The sequence below is a fragment of the Herpailurus yagouaroundi genome, unplaced genomic scaffold (genome assembly GCF_014898765.1).
Source record: "Herpailurus yagouaroundi ecotype Mexico unplaced genomic scaffold, PumYag 184, whole genome shotgun sequence".
NCBI lineage: Eukaryota > Metazoa > Chordata > Mammalia > Carnivora > Felidae > Herpailurus > Herpailurus yagouaroundi.
The window spans coordinates 1,262,849-1,283,480 of NW_024412415.1; the positions used below are offsets into that span (position 1 = coordinate 1,262,849).

Below are 20,632 nucleotides of genomic sequence, written 5' to 3' on the forward strand. Positions count from 1 at the left end.
GTTTTATTATTTTTTCACTATTCAGGTTATGTGTCCCCTTTTGCTGTGTAGATATATTTCGAGAGTTGTTTAGTGGTTGCTCTATGCTTAAATGAATCGAATGCATACAGCTCTGGGTGTGATATCTTTGTGCTTTATTTTTGGTTAAAATAATAACCCACCAACTTAACACAATCATTCATAATCTCTGATATTTAGGGTCTAAAACTGTGTAAACCACTATCATTCATCATGAAAAAATTGTTGAGTGCCTGTTTGGTGCCAAACATTGCTGAGGTCTACACTCTCAATGCTAAATAACATATAATCTCTGCCCTTAAGAAGCAAGAGCAACCGGGGCTCCTGGGTGGTTCAGTCGGTTAAGTGTCCTACTTGGGCTCAGATCATGATCTCATGGTCCATGAGGTCAAGCCCCGCGTCGGGCTCTATGCTGACAGCTCAGGGCCTGGAGCCTGTTTCAGATTCTGTGTCTCCCTCTCTCTTTGACCCTCCCCCATTTATGCTCTGTCTCTCTCTGTCTCAAAAATAAACGTTTAAAAAAATTTTTTTAAAGAAGCAAGAGCAACCAAAATATATTAAATTCCTAGTGTGTTAGCTCCATGAGAACTGCTTAATTATTTCTTTATCCCCTGTGTCCATTATAAGGCCTGGTATTGCATAGGCTCTCAATTAATACTTGTTTAATTAAGTGGGACTTTATGTGCTGCAAACTGGGGTAAGTGCATTGAAAGCTATACCTGGGGTGCCTGGGTGGCTCAGTCGATTGAGCGTCTGACTTCAGCTCAGGTCATGATCTCACAGTTTGTGGGACAGAGTCCCACATCTGGCTCTGTGCTGACATCTCTGAGCCTGGAGCCTGCTTCGGATTCTGTGTCTGCCTCTCTCTCTGCCCCTCCCTTGCTTGTGCTCTCTCAAAAATAAATAAACATTAAAAAAATTTAAAAAAATTTTTTAAAGCTATATCTAATTTTATCTTAACAACAAACCTATTAGGTAGGCATTGATTGTCTCTTTTTATAGATGAGGAAACCAAGTCTCAGTAAATAATATCCCAAAGTTATATGATAGGATTTGACCGTAAAGTTCATTCTTTTTTCATGACACCTGGCCTGCGTCATTTATGTTGGAAATAATGGAGGAAAGAGGCACGTGAACTAGTGTTTATAATACATGGGTAAGAAGTACAATAGTATGTGTACCATCTAGAGGCTAAAGGGCTGTTTGGTGTGGAATCTCCACTCTATCAATTTTTCACTATCTGACGTTGAGCAAGCTACTTCTCTGAGCCTCAGCTTCCTATCTGTAAAATGGGATTAACAGAGAGAGGGTGAATGAAGTAACTCAGGTAAAATGTGTAACATAATGCCTGCCACCAGTGCTCAAGAAAGAGTAGCCGTTAACCCTATTTTTACAAAGTTCTCTGGATGCTCGAAGGAAGGAATAGTTTTTCCCCCGGATTTTCAGGGGAGGAGACATTTGTGCTTGGGCTCTGCTAGAAGCATAGGAATTCATTAGGTCAGAAATAGACAGCATCGTGGCAGAAAGAGAAACATGGATCATAGGACTGGAGACCTTGCCGAGATGCACCGTATTTGCATTACCCTAATTAACTTCCGAACCTTCCTTCCTTGGCTTGCACATCTCGGCAGTGTCCAAACAGGAGTATCTGTGTTTAGAAAGGCCGACTTGCAAATAGACTATCGTATCTTACTGGACCATCTTCCCACTGAGAAGGTGAATTCATCAGTGTCCGTACAGCTCCGAGGAAACGTAAGGTGACGGGGCTTTAGGACTCCTGGTCCAGGAGGCCAGGGGCCATCCCAGGCCAGCTTCAGAGCCCTTGTTGGTTCTGAGAAGGAGCCTGCAGTCTGTCTGATATTCTAGAACAGTGTTTCTCAATCGCTTTTTTGTTGCCCCTCTCTTTAGACTTTTCCCTAATTGCCTCCCCATCATGAAATGTTAGTACCACAGATGAATTGCCTATCTGTTATGTACTCTATGTTTATCCCTACTTCATACACACAAAGAGTGAGATTTTTAACCCTCTCCCAAGAACCACTATGAATGAAGCAGGCTTCAGAGGGATTTCTCAGGTGGGCTGCTGTTCTGGAGCTGACCCGAAACTTGAAGGCTCTAACCGGTGTACCACAAACAGCCACTTCCACGATGAGCCCAGAAAAATGATCTGGGCTACTGCACCAGCTTCCCATCTGGATCCGTTCTCTCCCTTTCACAGTGTATTTTCCGTATAGCAGCCTGAGTGACCTTTGAAAAATGTAATCAGATCATGTCTCTCCCCAACTTAAAACCTTCAAGTAGCTTCCCCTTGGACTTAGAAAAAAGTTTGGATTCTATTTCATGGCCCCGAAGCCTAGCTGATATGGTTCCCATCCACCGCTCCCGTCTCTTCTGGTGCCAGCCTATGCATAGGGGAGGGTCTCCCATGGACAAAGGCCATCGGACAGAAAGTCACACATGTTTTCAGCGAGCAGCTCTCGGGGTGTGCAGATCTCTGCTGAGAGGACAGGGGTGGGCCCTGGCAGCAGTGGCCATGACACTGGAAGGGCTCAGAAGAGGGGAGTCTGGAAAGACTCCTCTGAAGCATGTGAAGTGAGGTGAGGGTCACCTCTGTGCAGAGGAGACAGCATGTGTGGAGCCTCTATCATGGGAGGGGGTGGCCTACATGTGGGCCACTGACAGGTAACTGGCTAGGGCTTGCTTGAGATGAAGCTGGAAGATGTGGAGGTCCAATCCAATAGGGCCTTTGAGGCCAGGTTAAGGGCTAAAATCTGTTTTAAGAGAGAGAGAGAGAGCCATTGAAGGGTTTTGACTGGGTGATTAGCTACAGAGGTGGTAAGGTCAGATTTTTGTTTCGAAAAGATTGCTTTGGTTTCAGTGTGAACAGCAGGCGAATGAACACAGACCAGTTTGGAGGCATTAACGTGGTAGGGTGGCTAACCAGTACTGGTTTTAGCTCACACTGAGAGGTCCACATCCTGGAAACGCCTCAGTCATGGGCAAGCTAGCACAACTGGTCATCCTGCACGGTGCAGTCATTCAGATGAGAGGTTCTAGTTGTCTTATGAAAAATGCAGGATCTTCTCTTCCCTCAACTCATTTCAGAAGTAAGAGGATCAGCATCATGATTCCCTTTTTTGGAAAGCCCCTTAGAATTGGCTTCCCCAAATATACAGACAACACAGCAATACACACACACGCACGCACGCATGTGCACCTGCTTCAGGTAAGCGTGGATTGTTTTCTCTACAACAGGCCTGGTGGCATCATGTTTTTGACGTCTCAAAGCCTGGAGCCTGCCCAAGTGAAGGTTGATCTAGGTAAGAAGGTGGACAAAATCATTGGCGTGCCTTGTACTTCTGCTCACTCTCAAGCTGCACCTTGGGCCTGGGCTCCTATGCAGTCTCTTCATCCCCACTATCCTGGTCACAGCTTTGCTTTCCTTCCCTAGTCCCAGGAACGCTTTGTTTTTTGACCATGCTGTACTACGGAGCACTTTAGTATCTGTCAATTGCCCCACAATAAAATAAATATTATCACTCTTAGATCTCAGAACTGTCTCTGCACCCCCTTTTCTAACTGTTCCCACTGTTTTCTAGTTCACTAGGTAGAAGACTTTTGTTACTAAACCATCAGAAAGAATCGAGGGAGGAATACTGCTCCTCCTTCTGTAAATAGCTAACTGGGCCCACTCTGTCAGACACCACTTTAAATACTGGACATGTATATTTACTAGTATTTGTATTAATAAATGGATGACACATTGGGCAGACTTTTATTAAGCACCCATGATTTTCTAATTAATCTCTCAAGCACAGGACATAGGCCACAACCTGAAACAAAGCTCTTCCTTTCGTGGTGGTTATGTTCTACAGTGTGGAGGGGAGAGACCAAGAAACCAGTGTGTGTGCGTGTGTGTGTGTGTAATGTGGCAGGTGACAAGTCCCTTAGACATATCAGGGTAAGGGCTAGAGAGTGACATGGCCTTGGTGATTCATATCGAGTCACCAAGGAAGACTTTTTATGAGGCATCATTTGAGTGGACACCTGAAGGTGGCTAGAGACTAAGTCATCAAGATTTTGAGGCAGTTCAGGCAAAGGGAACAATTTAAAATTGTTATTTTAAATATTAAATATTTTAATATTTTATTTTATTAAAATTGTTATTTTAAATATTAAAATAATATTTTATATATGCATATATATACATACACACATACATATATATATTTGGCTTATGGTTGAATCTTGGAATCTAGTCTTTCATTTTTTTTCAGGCATTGTTCAAAGTGTCATAAATCCATTTACCCCCCCCTTGCTCAGTATCTTCAAACATTTAAAAACCTCTCTTTTCTTCACTTTTCATATTCCCTACTGTCACTTTCAATGACCTGTCATAGAAATTTTGGTACTCATCAAGCCATTTATTCCCTGTTTTTTGTATTTTTTGTATTTTTCTCTGATTGATACATGTTTTAGTGATAGAAAGCCAGTTTTGTTCCTGATAATGACTTTTTGTCTACCTAAATTGTTGTGTTTGCTAGAAAGTAAACTCAGGCTGTCATTAAACATTGATGCTGGCTACGAATAATAACGTGCTTGAATTTTCAGGCAGAGACAGGTCAGATTTATATCTTCAGATAATGGTACTTCAGTGCACTGTTTCCTGAATATCTTCCATCTTTATTACATGTACTGTAGGGAATACAAAGATGATGGTGATGATGATAGTACCTCTCCCTAGGGAGCTTTTAGTCAAGCAGAAAAAATACATCACAAAGGCTAATTGATGGTAGGAGACGGGGTGTATCAGGATTCTATTCCTGGATAGTATAGATTTGAAACACAAAATAATAAAAATAGTTACTGATATAGCCCCTATGTGTATGTGTACCAGGTATAGGTTTAGCAGGTATCATTACCGACTGTATCTGAGGCATGAGAAATTGAGGCACATAGAGTAACCTCATAGCCATCTGAGGTTACCATGCTAAGTGGCGGAGCTGGGATTTGAACCAAGGCAGTATAGGTCTTAAAGTTGTGCTAAGGGGTAGGAAGGAGGGACCCTCTGGCCCTCAAGACTGTGAAGCATGGAGCCCAAGAACATCTGAATTCTGAGGTCATGGGCACAGTTAGGATGGAGTCAAATATTCTGACAGACAACACTAAATAGATTTTGAGAGCCAGAGCAGGATGTGGAGACATTATAGGCTGCCTTAGGCTGGTGAGAGCCTAAGAAGGGCCGGAGTTGAAGATTTTTGCCTTTGAGGTTGCGCCAGGGAGGAGTGATTAAAGTACCTTTTCAGATGGTACATGTTAGGTTCCAAATAAGGCTTGTGGATCAAAGGGAGAAAAAGCTTTAGAAATGCCAGGGTTGAGAGATCACTTGTCCTGGGTCTCACTTAAGCTAACAGTGAATTTTCTTTTACAATAGAGGTGGAAGTAATAAGCCCTGATTAATGCATTTCTTTTCACCCATGCTAATTTTACATTCAGTGTTACTTGTTTTCAACACTTCACTTGTTTTCCTTACAGTCCTTGTATTACTGATTAAAATTTGGTTTTGTCTCCCTACTTATGAGTTTCTTATGCCATTTTCTTTGCCTGCTTTGACCCCTTTCCATACCGTGGTATCTTTTGGCTTCAGAAGTCTGGGTTCTGATCCCACGTGTGCCCTGAATTCACTGTCTAGCTAGAAAAAGAATTTGGAGAGCGGGCTCCATTTCTCTGCAGGAGGGATTGTGGAATTGCACTCTAAATAGGGAGAACCAAAAACTGTCTTAAGGATGAGAACACTGAGGTACAGAGGGGTTGAGCGGCTTGTGAAGAAAGATCGCTATTAGTGATTGCCAGAGCTGGACTCGGTCCAAGCCTTCTCACTCTGAATTCATTGTGTTTTCCCCGGTCTGCGCTGCCTGGGGGGGAAACCGTCTCACATGAAGACTGATCAGACCCGGACCAGTTGCACCAGGGGGTGAGTGCTCCATATTCTTTGACTTAAAGGAGAGGAATTAGTGAATAGCCTGGGTTGGGCTCTGTGCTGACAGCTGGGAGCCTGGAGACTGCTTCAGATTCTGTGTCTCCCTTTCTCTCTGCCCCTCTCTGCTTGCACTCTGTCTCTCTCTCTCTTTCTCTCTCTCAAAAATAAACACTAAAAGAAAAGATTCTTTTCCTTTCCAAGAAGAATACATACCATGAGATTGACAAAAAATAACACCACCTCAGGATGGAAGTCATTCTCAAGGCCAGTTCATTCAAACACCTAGCCATTCATGGAAAGGTTAAGTCAAGGGGACCTGGTAATGGATTGGAATCTGAGAGTGGGAAGGTTTTAAGGAGGACCAGTAGGTGTATGGAACTGGATGGTTAATCATTTGATTTCCTCAGAATCTATCGACATTCATCAATATGCACTTGAAAATGTCCAACTCTAGCAAGCCTTCTAAAAAATCCATTCTATTTGGAGGACTTTGATTTTACCTTCTTTGGGATGAGATACATATTTATCACTGAGTTTCTTTTCTTTTTTTTCCTTTTCTGTGTTATTTGCTTCTTCTTTACTCTTTGTAAACTTAATAACCCAGCAATCACTTGTTTGTGAGTTGTAGTGAGGCCCCATTAATAATTATACCTTACTGTGGTAAATCTTGAATTTCTACCTCTTCACATAGAACTTATTCTACCTCTGAACCCCTCCCTCCAACCCCCCAGTAATTTCCTGGAGCCTAGCATCTGCTCAGCAGTCTGGCTAGTCATACTATCCTCCAGTGTCATCCTCACTGCACCTTGTCTTGGCCTCTGCTGCTGTCGCCCTCCATCAAAATGACACTGTGCTGAGCACAGCAGCCTTGTCTAATGGCCTGTTTGAGTTCTTAGGGCACTGAAGAAGATGGTGCGTGGGGAAGAACAGCCTCTTTTCCAATCCCAGGGCCCAGGGCCCTGAAGCAGGAGTTGCTTGGTTTCATACACTTACAAAGTCTTTTATGAACACAAAGAAATTTCCTACCTTCTTTCTTCTCTCCGGGTCAGATATTGTCCCTTTTGCTCCATTGTCCCCATCTCTCTTAGTCCCCTATCTGTAGTTTCTCCTCTCTCTCTAGATTTTCATAACTAAATATGTCCCCTTCTTTCTTACTGTCTCTCTCATCCCTAAACTACTCCCTGTATGTGTACTCATTTATATGAATAAGCTCCTTGTCCGTCAGTTTCACAAAGAGGTGGACTAGATATTCCAGGCTGGGATCAGGTGGGTCAGCTGCGACACAATAGCTTTAGATTGATGTGCTTCAGCTGCTCCATCATTTTTCTGTGGGTTATATGATGTTGTTCTTTTATCAGAAAACCACTGGGAAGCTCATCCTCATATTTACTGAATTATTTCAGTGATGAGACTCCCCGCCTCCACTCTCTTCTCTTCCTCCTCAAAGTCACAGTCTAATTCTCCATCCTTTATATTTTCTCCAGCCTTATTGAAATTATTTGCTTTCTTTCTTCTGTCTCTCCATCTTTAAAATCCTCTCTTGTGAGCTTGAGTATGGATAGACTGTCTTCCAGGCCATCCTACCTGAATGTGATGTACTGAAAGGACATTGACTTTGGGGTTAGACTGACCTTGTGTTGAAGCCCAACTCCACCACTTCCTTCTCATGAACTTCATTCGTGACAATATATAAAATGAACATAACAACTCTACGAGACAAAAGATAACTGCTTCAGTTAAATGAGTTATCAATTGAGGAATTTCTAAGTAGGGTCAAACCACATAAGCAGTGTCGGTCTGCTCTCCTTCTTCCCTTTTTTTTTTTTCTCTCATCTCTTGGTGACAAGTTGCACTTAGCTGTGCATCTGGCTGTGGTTCATCACTGCATGTACATCCACATAACACTCCTGCAGCCCATGTTGTGCCTTTGCTTATCTGGCTGTCCTTCTTCCAGGTGACTCAGTATACCAGTGGCCTTTGCATCAGGTTCATCATGGAACCTTGAGAGGTAGTATGTGGGTTGATATTTAGTCATAAAACCACATGTTCCACCTCTTTGTACCTCTTCGTAATGGTGTCATACTTCCACTAATACTGTAAAGTCTCTGAGTACCTTAGATGTATAACACAGGTCTCCCATCTGAATCATTGTTTTTTAACGTGTGGTACATCTTGGTGGCAGCTAATGATATTAATGCACAGTTGTATAAACAGCCACATGTCTAAATCTGTTTGTGAATGTGTTCATTGTGTTCATTTTACTGAAACATTTTAGGATTGAAGACTAACTAACTATCATTATGGCTATATTAGTAGTATTTGGGGTCTGACAAGCAATTGAGACAGAAGAGAAGGAATGGGGAAATGTATTCTTTAAAAAAAAATTTTTTTTTAATGTTTATTTATTTTTGAGAGAGAGACAGAGCACAAGCAGGGGAGAGGCAGAGAGAGAGGAAACGCGGAGCCCAAAGCAGACTCCAAGCTCTGAGCTGTTAGCACAAAGCCGGACATGGGGCTCAAACTCATGAGCCGTGAGACCATGACCTGAGCCAAAGTCATATGCTCAACCAACTGAGCCACCTTGGTGCCCCACATGTATTCTTTTTTTTTAAGTTTATTTATTTATTATTAGAGAGAGAGAGAGAGAGAGAGAGAGAGAGAGAGAGAATGACTGGGGGAGGGGCAGAGAGAGAGGAAGAGAATCCCAGGCAAGCTCCATGCTATCAGCATGGAACCTGATGTGGGGCTCGATTTCACAAACTGCAAGATCATGACCTGAGCTGAAACCAAGAGTCGAATGCTTAACCAACTAAGCCACTCAGGTGCCCCAGAAAATGTTATATTCTGTCTCCCAACATCAGGATTTAAGAAAACCCCATGGATCATTTTCACTACATGGATAATTAAATTCCAAGAATGATTGGTGGAATTAAATTTGCATGCCCTGAAATTATTTATGTTATACAGTGTTGGTATTTACTGAAATATTTAATATTTCAAAGCATGCTTTTTGGAAGAATAAGTGGAATACTGTAGTGTTGTTTGGTTTTGTTTTGTGGCTCAAATAGACCCCCCCTAACACAACCAAATGGATGTTTCTCCTGATGATGTCAGTCCCTTTGAGAAAGATTTTCTTGGTAGATCCTGATCTCTTAATCACACAGATTCCTCTCAACTAGAAAGTCAATATATCCTGCAAGTAAAGTTCACTTTAGGGACCATTGTTACTTAATCCAAATACAGGTGTATTTGATAGTGTGTTCCCTAGTGGCCTCATCTGATTCAGATTTACTTTGCATTTGTGAGACAGAAATTTGTGCCAATTGCAACTTTTTCTAAAAGGCTATAAAAAGTGATAGAACCCCAGACCTTAGTTTCCTTATCATTCTGTATTCTAACTATCATCACAGATCTGTTTGCTGTACCCAGTATTTATTTGCTTTTATTTCAAACTATCTTTGAAACTGGCTACAGGCAATGTAAAATTTTCCTGATTTCAGAACCACGTTCAGAGTCCTTTAGTCCCAAGAGGTTCCCTTGTATGCTTTTAAGGGGGAGAGACTGAGAGACTTACCACTCTTTATTTTGGGAATCAGAACAACAGCCATTTGTCTCAAAATGCATTTTCATTTTTTTATTGTGCATATTTTTTCCTCTGTCCTCCTAAGCAGTTTTCGCAACCTCAAATTCAAATATGTTTTTATTAAGTTGTTTTATGTTTTTCAAAGGATTTTTTTTATATGTTTTGAATCCTAGGAATATAAGAGAGTTCTAGAAGCAACATGAGGCTGCTATTACAAGTTATCCAGGGCAACCATCCATATCTCAAAGCTTTGAGCTTTCCATCGGTTTCATAAATGCATATAATGACCTTCACCTTTATTCTTCCCAAGCCTACCATAGGGATAGCTGTAATTTTTAATTTCTGATATAATAATAGCCTTTTTATGTTTTTGCCTTTCAATTGAAATCAATTAATATATTGTTGAGAATGAACTTGTGGAATGATCTGGAAATGCTTTTTTTATAAGTTTATTTATTTATTTTGAGAGAGAGAGAGAGACAGAGAGAGAGTACATGTCTGAGCGCACATATGTGAAAGTGGGGGAGAGGAAAAAAGAGAGGGAGAGAGAGAATCCCAAGCAGGCTTTGCACTGTCAGCACAGAGCCCAACATGGGCTCAGTCCCATGGTTCATGAAATCAGAATGTGAGCTGAAGTCGAGTCAGATGCTTAACTGACTGAGCCACCCAGGTACCCCTGGAAATGCTTTTAAAATTGCATGTACATGGTATGAAAGAACTATTAAACATCTGTGTGATATATTAACCTGCAGGAATTGTGCCCATGATATTGTTGCACAGAGTAGTAAAAGTGTAAGTGTCAATCATATGGGGAATTCTTGGAGCAGCCTGGTTTTTTAAAGATGTGAATTGAGCCCAAGACTGTATTCTGTCCTTTGCTTTGGGTCTGACTGCAGCTACTTTGGTGTAAAGGGTCTGTGTCTTTAAACCTGTTGGAGTTAGGGATAAGATAATTACCCTCTGTGGCTGAGACTTTCTTTTAAATTCAGATGGCAAACAGATTAGTTAGATGTTGAGATAATTCTTTGGAAAGCTTCAGCCTCCTGCCAAAGGTAGAATTTGGTTTAAATGTTTGAGCAAACGTAGTTCCAAGGGTCCATACCCACAGCCAGGCCCCTGATCACAAGGGGAACTGCTTCCAAGGAGGGAGGCTGGGGGGAGTTCTCTGATACTTTTTATTACATTTCCTGAGGTAGAAACTTACTGACATTCGGTCATAATTCTCTTACTTAACTTGAGGCAAATTTAATGCTGATATTCAATTTTAACCTTTCTTATCTCCTCTGGGGCATTTGTGGGCAAGTCTTTCTTTAGGTCCTAGAGGAAATATTAAGCCGTGAGTACTGGTGTTCTTTCAGGACAAAGTGGAATTCGTAGCAAGAATTTTGCAAGTATTACATCTTCTTTTTCTTTGCTGCCAAGTGGAGAATTGATATTCTGGCTAAGGGGTAACATGATGTTTTAACTTGCTTAATAGCCATAATCTGTTAACCATCATTTTCTGAAGAGGAGATAAATAATCCTTACGTAGAAGTGTTAGAGGTCTCTTGAGGGTCTCCCATAATGAATTCATGATCTCTTCCTAAAGTTTTAGGAAATGCAGTGCTTTGTAACTTCTACATGCAGAATTTTAAGACAGACAGACTTGGATTCAAATTTCAATTCTGTGACTCAATAACTTTGTGACTTTGGGCAAGTTGCTTAACCTCTCTAAGCTTATATTGCTCTCGTGGTTAAAATGGGAGAATTACTAATAGCCATCTAGTAGGACTATGGGAATCAATGATGGAGGCATAGGAGACACTAAGCCTAGTGCCTAGCAGTGATTAAGGACTCTTGAGGTCGGCCAATATCTGCCTCCTTCTCTTGTTCACATTCCTCTTTTTTCTCCTTCCCAACCGAGTATGAATCCACCTATTTTAGTAGCACACCATTATCTTTAATTTGACTGCCTGTCTACAAATTGTTAACTTCCTGCCTCTTCATTGGTCAACTAAGGAAAAGCAGCTTGCCAGACAGCAGTGGTGATTCTAGCTGTTTGTGCTGAAACAGACATGAACGCTGGATCGGCATGCAGTGCTGGGCTACTCTATCCCTTTCTTGGCAGATCCTTGTTGAACATCACTGTATTTAGGGTTACTGGTACTGTGCAGAAAACATCTCAAAATGACAAACTCTCACAGCAGATTTTATGAACTGACACTAGATTCAGATGAATAGGGCCTTCTTCCATCCCCATGGTAAACGTGTGTTGGTGAGTATTTAACACCGGTATGGCCTCCCTCAACAAGAACAGCCAAGCAAAGAGGAAGCAGATGCACCTTACAGAACCATTGCTTATAAATTATAGTCCCGTGTAGGATCCTGAATATTTAATCAGAGAAATCTTCTAAAAATCATATTTAAATGAAAGATCTTTTCCAAGGAGTGGCTTTGAGCCCACTTGCTTTCCTCCGTATAGTACTACATGGCATTTAAAGTTCTGTCTAGGGGCGCCTGGGCGGCTCAGTCAGATAGGTGTCCGACTTTGGCTCAGGTCATGATCTCGCAGTCCGGGAGTTCGAGCCCCGCGTCAGGCTCTGGGCTGATGCTCAGAGCCTGGAGCCTGTTTCCGATTCTGTGTCTCCCTCTCTCTCTGACCCTCCCCCGTTCATGCTCTGTCTCTCTCTGTCTCAAAAATAAATAAAACATTAAAAAAACTTAAAATAAAACATATAATAATAAAGTTCTGTCTAGAGGTGCCTGGGTGGCTCAGTTGGTTGAGCAACTGATTTTGGCTCAGGTCATGATCTCACGGTCCATAAGTTTGAGCCCCACATAGGGCTCCATGCTGACGGCTGTGTTGAAGAAAAGTGGTGAGAATAGACATCCTTGTCTTGTTCCTGATCTTAGGAAGAAGCTCTCAGTTTTTCTCCATTGAGGATGATGTAAGCTGTGGGTTTTTCATATATGGCCTTTATTATGTTGAGGTATGTTCCCTCTAAACCTACTTTACTGAGGGTGTTTATCATGAGTGGATGCTGTACTTTGTCAAATGCTTTTTCTGCATCTGTTGAAATCATTATATGTTTCTCATCCTTTCTCTTATTGATGTGATGTATCACATTGATTGCTCTGTGAATATTAGACCACACTTACACCCTAGGAATCAATCCCACTTGATCGTGGTGAATGAGTTTTTTGATATATTGTTGGATTTATTTTGCTTTTATTTTGTTGAGGATTTTTGCATCTGTGTTCATCAGGCCTGTAGTTCTCTCTTTTAGTGTGCTTTTATCTAGTTTGGGTACCAGGGTAATGCTGACTTTATAGAATGAGTTTGGAAATTTTCCTTCCTCTTCTATTTTTTGGAACATTTTGAGAAGAATAGGTATTAACTCTTCTTTAAATGTTTGGTAGAATCCACCTATGAAGCCATCTGGTCTTGGACTTTTGTTTTTTGGGAGTTTTTTGGTTACTGATTCAATTTCCTTGCTGGTAATCGGTCTGTTCAAATTTTCTATTTCTTCCTCCTTCAGTTTTATATGTTATATGTTTCTAAGAATTTATCCATTTCTTCTAGGTTGTCCAATTTTTGGCATATGATTTTTCATAATATTCTCTTACAGTTGTTTGCATTTCTGTGGTATTGGCTGTTATATCTCTGCTTTCATTTGTGATTTTGTTTGAGTCCTTTCTCTCTCTCTGTCTCTCTCTCTCTGTTTTGTTTTTTTTGGGGGGGGATGAGTCTGGATAGAAATTTATCAGTTTGTTGATTTTTCAAAGAACTAGCTCCTGGTTTCATTGATCTGTGCTATTGGTTTTTGTTTGTTTTTGTTTTTGTTTTTTAGTTTCATATCGTTTATTTCTGCTCTTATCTTTATTATTTTCTTCCTTCTGCTAGTTTTGGGTGTTATTTTTCTTTTTCTAGCTCCTTTAGGTGTAAGGCTAGGTTGTTTATTTGAGATTTTTCTTGCTTCTTGAGGTAGGCCTGTATTGCTATAAACTTCCTCTTAGAACCACTTTTGCTGCATCCCCAAGATTTTGGACCATTATGCTTTCATTTTCACTTTTCTCCATGTAATTTTTGATTTCCTCTTTGATTTCTTGGTTGACCCATTCATTACTTAGCAGCATGTTACTTAATCACCATGTATTTGTGCTCTTTCCAAAAATTTTCTTTGTGGTTGATTTCTAATTTCGTATGTTGTGGTAAGAAAAGATACATGCTATGACTTTAATATTTTTTGAATTTGTTGAGAATTATTTTGTGGCTTAATATGTGATCTATTCTGGAGAATGTTCTATGTGCACTTGACAAGAATGTGTATGTGGCAGACCTTTAAACAAGAGTGCCCTCCAAGCACCCTGCCTGTCTTTATTGCTCTATAAAATTGGCGAGCCATTGTCCATTGAACAGAAAAGCCTATTTTAACCCCTTATTCTGTCTAATAAAAAAAATTGTTGTTCAAGAGCAGCTTCCTTAATTTGGAAATGCAAATTAACTTAATATATGAAATGAGTTTTCTGATTTGATGTTCTCAGAAAAGCAAACTCCAGAGAATGGGTTTGCATATTTAAAAAGATACTCCTAGGGGTGTCTGGGTGGCTCAGTCGGTTAAGCATCCAACTTCAGTGTGGGTCATGATCTCATGGTTCATGAGTTCATGCCCCACATCGGGCTCTGTGCTGACAGCTCAAAGCCTGGAGCGTGCTTCATATTCTGTGACTCCCTCTCTCTCAGCCCCTCCCCTGCTTGTGCTCTGTTTCTCTCTCTCTCTCAAAAATGAATAAAGATTAAAAAATCTAAAAAAAAGATACTCTTAATTTATAAAAGGAGGCTACCTTTGTTTTACCAAGAATTTACAAATCCCACTTTTGTGACACGCCGTGTAGTCAAACATTGGCCATTGGACGTTGAACATTCAATGAGTAAGAATCTCATATATACATATTCCTTTTTTTAAATCATAGAGAAGGGGTTCATTTCCTCAGTATACTCATCTGTCTCCCAAAGATGATGATATAAGCCAGATAGTGACATAAGCCATGGATGTGTTGAAGATCTCAGTATGTTATATTCTCATGAAGATCATGTGGAAAGCTGATATTTGTTTATCTTTATGTATGAAGCTTTGAAGAGGTACAGGAGAGGTGAATAAAGGATTCTCTGAGGTCTATGGGAAAATCTTCAATGCTCACAGCTTATAGCATATCTAGGTAGCAACTAATAAACAAACACAAAAAGGAGCCCTTTTTCTTATCTTTTGATAATTATCTGTGGCTATTGCTAGAAATTTATTAACCAAAATAATTCTATTGACCAAACTTTGGCCTCTATTTTATTTTTGTAAAGATTTGCCAGTATGTTATAATAATGCCTAGCTTGGAGTATTCGTAGTTTCTTAGTCAAATCAGGGTTTCAAAGGTACAAATTTTGCCTTTGAAGTATAGACTGATTTAGTTCTTTCTTTCTTGTGACAGTGTAAGAATACAAAGAAAGTCATAAAATTATAGAATTTTTATGAAGAAACCAAAAATCATTGAGATAATATGTAAACTCTTTCAATTTTACCGCTCTCACATAATTATCTTCTTCCCTTTACTTATCCTAGTCTTTGAGCATGAAGCAACCTCCTTCTTATCAAGGCTTACCCTCCCTGTGTGTCCTCTGGCTCATATCCTTTTCTTCCTCTGGTGCCTTCTTTCATCTGTTGTCCTATATTTTATTCCATATTTTGCTTGTATCATCAATATCTCCCTCTTCACTACCTCCTTCTTCTCAACCTAAAACCATGCTTAGATTTCCTTTCTTAAAAAAACAAAACAAAACAAAATAAAAGTAACGACAAGGACAATACCTTGATACTCGTCCAGGCTACTCTTATTTTTTTCTCTTAACTACCAGCCTCTCTCTTGCTCTTTGCAATATACTTTGGTGCCCTCTTACTCTGCTAAAATCACTATCTAAAACTCTGCCTGTAATTTCACCTTCTAATTTATTTCTTTTTTAATCTCTTTACAGAATTTTATATTTTCCAGAGCACCTCATTCTTGACTCTCTGATCTCTTTCTACCCCATTCTATTCTGACGTTACTCCTAGGTTCATCTTCTTAAGTTTGTATGGAACAGACTACTTCTTTGATCAAAACCCATCCTTGTCTTCCCATTTGTGTAGGAAGTTAGCATTAATTTCCCACCAACCTGGATTAAAATCTTTTGACAGTTTTTTGTCACTCTTTCTTGACTTATCTCTACTGGCATATATCTTAAAAGCAGGCAAAGAGAGTACTTCTTCCCTTTGTACATGTTAGCAGATTTCTCAGTCTTGTATAATGCCTCTCCTGGAATTCCCTTTTTTAAAATCATACCTGTCAAAACCTTATCCTTTAGTGTGGAGCTATTTCAAATGCTTTCTTCTTTTTGAAGGATTTTCTGATCCCACAAACATGATGTGTCTCTCCTTTCTTTAACCTTCTCTGATCTATTCTTTGATGTCTTATAGAATCTCTTTCTGCTTTGTATTGCAATAATTTAGCTAGTGGTTTCTATTCTTCTATTCTTACAGTGTGGTAGAGATTCTTTGAGAAAAAATACCTCTGGGGGAAAAGAGCTAGAAGGTTATTGCAAACCTACCTTTATTTTCATATCTTCTATGTAAAGAATAGTACTATTGCATTCCATGGGTGTGGGTTGGAAGGAGATAGACAGGCACTATCTTTTCCAAAATCACACACAAGAGGCAGAATTCAAAGCTACCCAGGCCTGGATAAGCAATGGGAGAGAGTTGTAATTCATACCCAGAGACGGTAGCTGTACCTGGAGGAAGGCTACCCAAGAGGAACTGGGGTCTTCAGTAGAGGCTGTACTAGGAGGGAGGGAGCCAGGAAATAAATACGAACGTTCTTCCATTCTGCATTTCCATCTGCTGCTGGTATTTCCTGACGTCTAAACCCAGTAGAAGCCAGAGTGCCAGGGAGCTTGTTGAGTCAGTCTCTTGGAGTTTAGAGTGGTGTGTAGAAGGGTATAGCCTGAATCTGAATGGACAGATGGATAATTTCCAGTTTAATAATGGAACTTACAGATAATCTATCTTATCAGTATTGGGCTCAGATGGAATCATAGGGCATTACTTTGCCAGTGGCTAAGTAAGTAAAGCTTTGCATTGGCCTTCTAGGGCCATAATCAATTATGAAGCTGACAGTAAGCAGACAGGATGGCTGCAGCTAATTCTTGGATCTTATTTTAGGCATTTGTGAAATATGTTATGAGCGGTGAATAGCATCTACTAAAAAGACAATAATTTCCCATTATGATGGGGTACAACAGATATTTCCATTTGGGGTAGAGTGAAATCATGTACTTGCTTATTGGAAAAAGACTCAGGGAAGAAATCACCACAGTGGTGTTGTCTTGGAGAGACTGTCAGCCTGGAGTTTGTCAGAGGAAATGGAAGGCATGAAGGGCCCCCAGGAAACAAAGTGCTTTTACACTGAGCATAACCAGAGAAGGTTACTTTGTAGGCCAAATTAAGATGTATAATTTAGTGTGTGGAGCCTGCAGAGCTGCTGTATTTTAGTCAAAGCAGAGCGAGCCAATGCTGCTTGAAATAGTCCTGTGAACTCAGCATGGAATTATAGTGCTAGTGTATCTAACCACACTCCACATTGCTTTCCTTGTTATTTTGCTTTTTTTTTTTCTCCCAAGACATATAGTTGAGTTTTTTTTCCCCCTGGTTTCTCAGATGGAAAATATGTGTGATGATTCAGCACGGCCCTCTGCTTTGCTAATGGGTTATTGCACAGAAGTGTTTGCCCTGCTCTGAAGCCTGCCTTTGCCATGGTGTTTGGGAGAGTGCTGAGGTTGAATCTCCTTTACTCAGGGTATACTTTCTTTTTCTTCAAAGAGGAGTTTTGTGGTTTCTCGGCTAGCTAGTAGGTGTCACCAGATAATATTTTGAGTTAGTGTATCGTAAACTTAGAGACTAAATGTCTCATTTCACAAAGGAAAGAAGAAAATACTTGAGGGGTATTTATCCACATACAGACACTGTCAGGGATGCTAAGCTGATGGCTGAATCCTGACAGTCTTTTCTTTGGTTGAGAGATCCTGGGGAAAAGTGTGAATAGTTATTCTGTGCTCCAGAGACAGCCCTGTAAATGTTCATTAATGATAGTGGAGGATGTGCATAACAATTTTGATAAAAGTAATTTCAGGGCACCTGGGTGGCTCAGTCGGTTAAGCGTCTGACTTGGTCTCAGGTCATGATCTCGCGGTCCGTGAGTTCAAACCCCGTGTCAGGCTCTGTGCTGACAGCTCGGAGCCTGGAGCCTGTTTCGAATTCTGTGTCTTCTCTCTCTCTGACCCACCCCCGTTCATGCTCTGTCTCTCTCTGTATCAAAAATAAATAAAATGTAAAAATAAAAAAATAAAAAAATAATAATTTCAAACTGCAGAAGAGAATGGGGAAATAAGAGTGTCTGAAAATGTGTGTATTCTTTGCAATAATCTATCTTAAATTATTTGGATTTTGGATATCCAAAATTGTAGCAAAGCTAATTCTGAAACTCACTTTCTAATATGAAATAATCTTTTTTTTTCTTCCGTAAATTTCCTCTAAGATGTCCTGTGGATGCCAAATTCAGGCAAGTTAGATTGTCTTTGTGCCACTGATGTATCAGTACCTGTGCTCTTGTGCATTCACAGGAGAACCTTGTCCTTTTCAAGCAACTCCACTTTATAATTAAAACAATTCACTTCTCAATCCCTACCTTTCATTGCAGAAATGTCTTTTGTTTCATTTCTTTCGTTAAATGGTAAGGCCTAGAGAGAGAGGTACTACGAGTACCATCCCTATTTGCTTACATGATCATTGGAAACTCAGAAATTATGAACCGATAGCATGAAGAAGCCCCCTTGCACCTGGATTTGGACCCACAGAACCTGGTAGAAGAGTATTTTATCTTGGAAACAAGGTACAACTTTACAACATTGTTTTAAAGTTTAGAATTCCAAGAATGGGATGCTTTTCTTTTATAGTTGATAGGGACTTACTTTGCTATGTATCCTGCCACAAGCCACATGACCAATGTTGCGATCTACAACCCCAAAGTCACTCCTTTTATCTTCTACACTGTATCACCTGATCTTTAGTTGAAAGGTTCATCATAGTACAACACCATGGCTATGACTTTCACTGTTTTTGCCCTTTCCTCTGCAAAAGAAAAGGTAGCAATAGAGGGAAAATGCAACAGGTCTTTAAGAAGAGATGATAGGTGAGAATGAAGCGAAGAATTTAAAGATGTAACTGGGTATGTGACTCCTGTTATTGTCAGGGAAGGGAGGAAGCTTATAAGACAGCTTATATTATGGAAGCTGTCTGGTGTAATCTACCACTAGTGTCTGAGACATGGGTTCTGGTCTCAGTTTGGCAACACTGATTGAAAGATGTTAGAGCTAGGGTTTACAGACCTATAATAAAAGCATAGTAAGAAGTTAAATCACTGAATCTTAATTTCTGTAGCTACAAAATATGAAGAATTATCTTACTACCCAATCTTTTTCAGCTTTGCGTAGTCTTGTTTCCCTCCGTTTAGCCCTTAAATAGCTGTGTTTCCAGTACTCTGTTCTACAACCTTTGTTTTTGTTTTGTTTGTTTTTGTTTTTGTTTTGGTCTGTCTAAAACTGTGTCGTTTTCTTGAGTAAACTTCATCCAAGCCAGTGACCTTAAGTGCATACCATACAGGTTATGACAATCTTTGTTTTTTAATTTATTTTTTATTAAGTTCTTTAAAGTTTATTTATTTTGAGACAGAGACAGCATAGTGGGGGAGGGGCAGAGATAGAGGGGGAGAGAGAGAGAATCCCAAGCAGGCTCTGCACTGTCAGTACAGAGCTTGATGCGGGGCTTGAATTCACGAAACCATGAGATCATGACCTGAGCTGAAACTGAGAGTCAGACACTCAACTGACTGAGCCACCCAGGCACCCTGACAATCTTTTGTTTTTTAGTGGTGTGTGTAGACCATTTACATTTAATGTTAATTGTTGATACGTTTAGATTTAGGTTTACCCAGGCACCCTGACAATCTTTTTTTTTAATGGTGTGTGTAGACCATTGACATTTAATGTTAATTGTTGATATGTTTAAATTTAGGTTTACCATTTTATTATTTACTTATGTTTGTTGCCTCTTTTTTGGTTCCTGTCTTTTGTTTCCCCTTTCTTGTTTTCTTTTGCGTTATTTGAATGTTTTTTGTTATTCCATTTTAATATATCAATTATATTTTTCATTATATCTCTTTTAGTGGTTGCTCTAGGGACTAAATATGCATGCCTAAGTCTTCACAGTGTAGTCAGAATTAAATTACCATTATACTTTACCGCATCTCCTTAATGTTGTAGCTGTCTTGTGTATTATATGTACATATATTGCAACCCCACTGAAAATGTAATATTTTTTGTTTTCAACTGTTAAACATTGTTTAAAGAACTCAAGAGAGGAATAATACTATATTTACACAGATATTACTATTTCTGTTGCCTTTTCTTCTTTCTTGATGTTACAAGTTTCTTACTTTTTTCATTCTCTCTGAAAAGCTTCCTTTAGCGATTCTTTTAGAGCAGGTCTGCTGGCAACTAACTCTATCTTCGTCTGAGAATGTCTTTATTTCACTATCATTTTTGAGGACTATTTTAGCTGTATATAAAATTCTGGCTTAACACATCTTTTCTTTTAGCACTTTGAAATAGTGTTCCACTTTCCCTTTCTCCGAGTACTCTCAGTCCTCCTGGCACTTGTGGGTTGACCAGATGTGTGCATTTTTTTTTAACCTTCATTTTTATCACTCTTTATCTGTCTTCCTCAAGGAGGTTCTGTTACAAAACTCTTTTCTCCTTTCTCTCTTCTGCCACTCAAAATGTACTTTTCTGTAGTTTTTTCTTATTTAGAACTAGTTATAAAGTATCTGAGGAAAATAATTCCCAAAGGATATCAATGATGAATAAGTGGTTACCGTGTTACCCTTTCCCAGGGGGAATGTCGTTTAGCCACGGAAGTCTTAAAGACTAG

General features: G+C 39.8%; 1 protein-coding gene across 4 annotated transcripts in view; it reads left to right on the top strand.

Moving 5' to 3' along the window:
- The window catches only part of FMN1 (formin 1), a 435,508-nt gene that overhangs the window by 13,296 nt on the left and 401,580 nt on the right, over positions 1-20,632 (top strand). Inside the window, exons 3-4 of one of the 4 annotated variants that reach the window (XM_040492211.1) lie at positions 3,274-3,338; positions 5,961-5,992. The exons of 2 other annotated variants lie outside the window; for them this stretch is intronic. The gene's annotated coding sequence lies outside the window, so the exon portion shown is untranslated. The remainder of the gene's footprint in view (positions 1-3,273; positions 3,339-5,960; positions 5,993-20,632) is intronic. One more of the 4 variants, XM_040492210.1, reaches the window with a different exon arrangement.